The sequence below is a fragment of the Anas platyrhynchos genome, chromosome 3, assembly GCF_047663525.1.
Source record: "Anas platyrhynchos isolate ZD024472 breed Pekin duck chromosome 3, IASCAAS_PekinDuck_T2T, whole genome shotgun sequence".
Taxonomy (NCBI): Eukaryota; Metazoa; Chordata; class Aves; order Anseriformes; family Anatidae; genus Anas; species Anas platyrhynchos.
In genome coordinates this window covers 36053500-36060012 of record NC_092589.1, presented here as the reverse complement: position 1 = coordinate 36060012, position 6513 = coordinate 36053500, and the positions used below count along the sequence as shown (strand labels likewise).

Genomic DNA, 6513 nt, shown 5'->3' with positions numbered 1-6513 from the left:
CCTGAGGGAAGGCAGCGGGATGGCGGCGGCGCGGCCCCGGCAGGGGGAGCCGGAGACCGCCGGGCTGCCCTCACTGCGGGGCTGCGAGGCTGGAGAGGGCTGGGGGCAGCCTGCTCTAGTGGCAGGGGGTCCCTGCCTATAGCAGGGGGCTGGAACCAGGTGGTCTTTAAGGTCCCTTCCAACCCAAACCACTCTGCCATTCTGCGACCCTAACGCGTGGGGCAGCTCTCGGGCTCTGCCAGGTGTCTCGGCCCCAAAGTGCTGCTCTCGTCTTTACACCACGCTCTAGGAAAGGCTGGGGTCTCTACGGGACCTGCCCACCCTTTCCCCTCTTATTGTGGTTTGAAATGCCTTCATAGCTCCTACAGATGTTTTCTGCTTTCCATCAATTTAGTTTTGCACTTTTTTTTTCCCCAAAAACTTTTTTTTTTTTCTTAATTAACTTGCTGTGTTTGCCTTCAGGTGCTTGTTAATTTTTGAGGAAGGCAAGTGCAGCTTCATTATGTCAGTTTCGAAGAGTTAGATACCGAAAACAATTCATCACAATGAAGTGCGGCACTTCAAATGTCAGAAAGCTTTAATTTTAATCACCTGCTCTTGGAGCCGAGTCTGGAGCCTGGATCAGCTCCTGCTTGCTCTCCTTGAGTGAGGCGTAGGAATCACAGAATCACAGAAACATTAAGGTTAGAAAAGACCTTAGAGCTAGCTGTGGCACAGCGAATGCCAGGATGTTGCGTTGGGCACAGGACGGGCCTGCCCAGGAGAAAACACTGAGCAGAAAGGTATGGCAGCCATCCCGGCTCTCTCTGGAGTTTGGGTGTTTAGCACAGAAAGGCACCTTCACACACTTGGGATGTGGTCTGGAACTCTTTACTGAGCAGAGGTGCCTGCAAAGAGAAGAGAGCTCTTAGTTTTTCCTTTATGTATCATCACTGGGGAGAGGAGATGGAGGTGTCACTGTGGTATGTAACACCTTGTTAGAGAAGGTCTGCAGTAAGTGAGAGATCATTTGCTTTGCAAGCTCATGACTCCCGAAGTCAGATCTGTTGCTGTTCCCAGAAGTAAGCCTGTAGCTTACTGGGAAAGAACTGCAGTACTTGCTACCTATGTCTTCATGCAGAAAATAACACATGGGAAAAGGAAATTTGGCTCCTGCATGAAGTACTCAGACAGCCTGGGAGTCCAGAGTTCTGATCCCTGCCTCAGGAACTGCAGAGGCATTTTTCCAATTACTAATGGTCCTTGGAGTAGTGCTCAGTACCAAATGCTGCCTTCCCTAGGTGCACGTTTTAAGTCCTCAGGTGTTCTGTGAGAGGAGACCCTTGTATCAACACACACCAGCTGAGTCAAGGCTTTTTGTACTTGAGATCTCAATACCTTAGTTATGCCCAAGACTCAGCTTGGTGACTTCTTTTTCTCCCCCTCTTGAAAAAAAAAAAAAAAGAAGATCCTCTTTTTCAATATTTTTTTTTTGGTAAATGTTTCTATATACATCTAAACGGCAAGATGAATATATATCTATACTTCAGAAACTCAAATGGCTGCTTTGGAAGTAAGCAATATCACCAACAAAAATATAGTTCAATGTCTAAAATCACACCAGTATGCTTAAGTACTGAGAAAATTTCTGGATGATGAAGAAGCTAATGAAAAAAAAAATATGTAAGCATGAACATGCTAGGTATGAAGATAAAAGGTACAGAAAGAGCTTCTAAAGTGGGATTTACATATATTAACTTTGTAATTGCATACACAACAGGCAATTACACAAGTGTTAATAAAATAGTAGTAATGATTTGTACTAGGTAATTGAAATTTATGAAGCAGTTTGGGTGTCTCTAATAAAGCTGTGATGTCCTCAAGTAGAGCTAATGAGTATGATAGAAGTGACTAGCATGGATAAACACAATTAGTGTTGCATTTGTCAAACCAAGATAGTAAATATTTTTTTTAAGTGTCTGAATGTTAGTATCATCATTAATGTAGATGGGAAACTGAGGCAGCAATGTAAGTGACGTTTCAGTTTGCTTTGCAGCAATATAAAAGGCAGAAACTGGATACTGCATTCTTTCATCTATGTACCCTTTCTTCTACTTAGTAAAATCATGGTTGTTATTTACAAATGATGTGTAAAGTGACTTCAAAATCTAATGCAGGGTCTGCTGGTGTCTTTTGGCATTACTTCTGTACTTGTGGTATGCTCCCCAAACCTCTGTTGTGCTTTGCAATCTGAATTCTTTCCTCATGTTTGAACTGCCCTAATTGTAGCTGTTTGTTACTGTTGAGCTGGGGTCTGTAGCTGGCACCCTGCAGAAGGAAGCTGATTGCTCCTGGGTCTCAGTATCTCTGTCTCTGCCTTTGAGATGTGTGAAGAAAGGAGATCTCTGAATGTGAGTGTGTTTGTGTTTGAGCATGTCTTACTTTTCTAAGTACTGTTTCTATGCAGAGGAATTACATTAAAGCTAATTTCCTTATTTGCAAGTTTCAATTCTGCATTTTCTTTTCTTCCACACCATAGGATATATTTCCAAGGTGTGATGGCAAATGCTTTTCCTTACCAGAAAATAATTTGCAAATGATGTAATTGCCACCCAGTTGGAAAGTCTTTGCTTGCTGTGTTCTGTGGGGCTTTCAGCTGGACGGGGTGTTAAGGCCTTTGTGCTGGGAAGGGTTCAATTTTCTTTACATTCTTGTCATATTGCAGTGTCAGTCTCTTAAAGAAAGCATATTCACCGTAGAGTAGACTGAAACAGTATGGAATAGACTCGTTCAGCTCTCCCAATGGTCATACAATTTTATTTTGCTTCAGAAAAGTCCTGTATCATCATGGTATTGATCCTAGCAGCCAGAGGAATAATTTGGCAGGCTACTATTGGGAGGGATAGCAGAAAACTCCGGGACTAAGGTAAGCAGAAGTAGTGGCAAACAAGTCAAATTGGTTGTGAGCTTGTGTTTGTGGTTTGGAGCTGCACTGTCATAGATGATTAAGGACCGCAGGGGGCACAGAGGTTATAAGTCAGGATTGACATGTGTTGGCAGAATTATGTATCAGTATTTTAAGAAATAAGACTTGGTTTATGCCATAGGTTCTCTGTTCCTCTCCTCTCCCTCCCTGCCTCCAGCTGAGCTCCTAATGGAAAGGTTGCAGGGGGGGGAATGGGAAGCAGCAGAAGGATATTTATTGCTGCTTGGCAGGAATGTAAATTAAGTAACTAATGATGCACATTGAAGAAATGGGTTTGGTTTTGTTGTCTTACTTCTTACTGCAGATTGCTACAAACAGCCTGCTTCTCTCTTTCACCCACATATAACTATGTATAACTGTGAACTATTCCTAGGAAAGTCTTATCAAACTGAGTCTCATTTTGAGCATCTTCCCTTTCTACAGCAACCAGGAGTTTCTTGAATCAAGTGTGTCAAGTCTCCACCAACACTTATCACCCTTAGGACAGCCAGAGTGTGGGAAGGATGGGTCTGGTTGCCAAAGCTCTGGGCACCACTCCCCTTTTAAAGCAAGAGAGTGGGATTTGAAAGCCTGTGAGAGCAGATTGAATGGCAGTGCTCTTCCACCACTCTTCATTTCTTGGAAATTTCTGCAATTTCTTTGGGTGCAGAGCTGGCTGGTGCTCATTCACTCCAAATGGGCTCCTCACAAAGGGAGTAACCTACTGTAAAGGTATCAGAAAGCTTCACACATGCACCTTTTCCTTGAGCTGCATATCTGGAAGGAGTTTGAGCTGTTATGAAGGCATTGAAGGGGGAATGTTCTACACAGCAAGAAGGAGGGAGCAAAAGGTGGGGTTTGGTGGTTTTTGTTACAGGGTATGCTGTATTTCAAAAATGACAAAAACAGAAGCAAGGGGCTGGTGGACTTGGGTGAGATCAACTCTGATCTAGTCACTGGTGCTGAAGAACCAAGAGAGCAATTGGATTGACACAAACTGGAAATGAGTGAAGCTGTATGTCATGCCAGTTGACCTTCCCCCACAAAGGATGCCCTAAACCAGTGCAAATCAGGGACTCTTTTAGATCCCCTTCCCTCCCCACACCCTACTGTTCTTCCATGCTTCTTGGGAAACCCTGCTGTCTGCTGTGGGTGCTTCACTGATGTGTCCTCAGCCTCTTCCACCGTGTCCAGCTCTGACAGCTGATGCTCCTCCAGGCAGGGGGCAGATCTCTCCTCTGTTTCAGGACCTGCTTACCAGCAAGATGTTGCTACAGCTGGGACAGGAAGAGGGAAGCAGGGGTTCAGATCTTTCTGAAAACTGGAGGAAGTATCACAGTGCCTTTTGATACAGTAAGAAATGTGGTTCACTAGTTGGTGTTGTAAGTGGGCAGAACGCCTGCTTCGGCTTTCTTAGGCTATCTCACACAGCCCTGTAAGAGGCTCATGCTCAGACAGCTTTCTGTCCTGGACCTGCTGCAGGCTCGCTCGTACTGTAAAGGATTCAGCTTTCTCCTGCTGAATGCTCCAGCCTGTTTCCACACTGACTTCACCAGCCAGGCTCAAGTCTTCCTTGCCATGTACATACGGAACTGGAGCAGAAGCTTAAGACTGGGAGCCGTCTGCTGAAGGCTGCTTGGCTTCATTCAGCACAAAGGCTTGCAAAATACAGTACAAAGCCTTATCTGGGGCCTGCAACTTCTCTCTTCAGCAGGTAATAAAGAGGATGGGATGTGTCATGCTGCTTCAAGGGAGTGCTGGAAAAATATTTTGCTTGATATCTTGATATATTGTTTTTTCATCCCTTCTCTCCACTTCCTTGTTTTATCTACTCTCCAGGCCTTTTTTTTTTTTTTTTTTCATCTTATGCACAAGCTGGCCCTGAGAATTAGGGGATGTCTGCCAGGGTGACAAGTTCAGTTCCTTCCCAAGCTACTCTCGTGAGCCTCGCTGTCTCTGTGGGGATCACTCAAGCAGGAAGGAGTGAGGAGAAATACTGGTGAGAAGGTTTGAAGAAGAGGAAAGACTTGCAGTAACAAAGATGCTTTTGCTTTGACACAAACAATTATGATCTCTTCCTGCTTGTTTCATTTCTTAATAAACATCCTGCTCCCTGAACTGTGTACTCTCTGGACAGCATGTCACTTAATTATTTTTCACTGGATGGAAAATCTGTCATTCCACTAAATTAAAAATAGAGCTGCAAATGGGCTTGGTTTGATCTCTGTGGCATCTGTAGCGGAGGAACAAGATTAATTCCAGCAATTAGATGTTAATTGATGTCTGAACATGTCTATTCCTAGAAACAGCAAGACCACATATAGCATAACTAGCACCATTAAAACAGCATCGTCTCCCCTCTGTGCTCTGCGAGTGCAGAACTGGAGGGGGGAACTTTCTGGGGACCCGCATCTAAATAGAGCAGTGGGGGAGGCTGTGAAGTGAACAAAAGCTTGTGGTGGGGAAGGGAAAGAGGGAGAGCAGCCTCGCTGAATGGTTAAGATGTGGTGGTTAAGTGCACGGGGTGTTACAGAGGAGCTGTGGTTTTGTTTGTTAGACACACATCCACTTTATTTTCATTTCACCGCTGGTCAAGTCTGCCTAAGATTCACATCATAAGCAGCTACAAAGGCTTATTACAAACTGTTGAAATACCTGATGAAGAGGGGAAAAAAAAAAAAAAACACACCACTTTTTTGTGTTGGCCATTGGAAAACCATATACTAACAATTTTGATTAAATGGAATAAGAGGTCATTGAATCTGGTCTTTTACCTACTGTGCGTAACAGCTTCAGCTACATCCATTTCAATAATGAGATTCTGTTTCCGTGCTGCCTGTGCCTTATATATAAAGCACCAGGCGCTGTATATATTTCATTTTGTTTCCATTTTACAATACAGTAAAAATCTTTTTCAACTAGAATAGATGCTAGCCTTGGATACTGAAGTGCTGAATAGAATAATAAATCCTGTGCATCACTAGCTTGACTTTCATCCAAGAGTCTCAAAGAGCTTTATAAACATCAAGTAATCTTTCCAGCATGCCCATCACAACTGCAGGGTATTACCACCGTTCTGTAGCTATTGTTATTAATTTGTATCATCGCATCAGATTGAAGACTTTACTGTGTACATAATGAAAAGCTAAGCCCCATCCCAAAGACCTTTGAACAATTATAAAGAGAGAAAAATAGGAGTGGGCTGCAAGAGACTGGAGGAACACAAGAACAGGAGAAAGAAAAGAAAATTAAAAAAAAAAAAAAAAAGGAAATTGCCCAGTGTTGGAACAGCATGGTCGGTCCGGCTGTTGTCCTGCGTCCTCTGGGCAGTGCAGTGAAGGCAAGATCTGAGGAAATGTCTGCCTAAGGCACACTTGGCTTGAGGAGTGATAAGGTTTGCCTCAGTATTAGGAGGAAAAAATTGTAGGGTGGAGGTAACTGAACCGTGAAGGAGTGAAGGCCATTGCTTTCTGTGTGGTAGCAATGAAAATGGAAGCAGTGGGTTGAGGAAAAGAGGAGCACAGAGTAGCCAGCTCCTTGCCCTAAGAGAACGGCCAACAAACTGAACG

At 43.9% G+C, this 6513-nt stretch overlaps 1 long non-coding RNA gene across 2 annotated transcripts; it reads left to right on the top strand.

The window, feature by feature from the left end:
• The first annotated feature begins 796 nt into the window (after positions 1 to 796).
• Positions 797 to 5160, top strand: LOC140002136 (uncharacterized). 2 transcript variants are annotated; one of them, XR_011808169.1, is made up of 4 exons: positions 797 to 2007; positions 2287 to 2390; positions 2810 to 2905; positions 3389 to 5160. It is a non-coding gene; the product is annotated as an uncharacterized lncRNA (long non-coding RNA). The 2 variants fall into 2 exon arrangements; XR_011808168.1 differs by lacking the exon at positions 2287 to 2390 and having other exon boundaries at positions 811 to 2007.
• The last annotated feature ends 1353 nt before the right edge of the window (positions 5161 to 6513 follow it).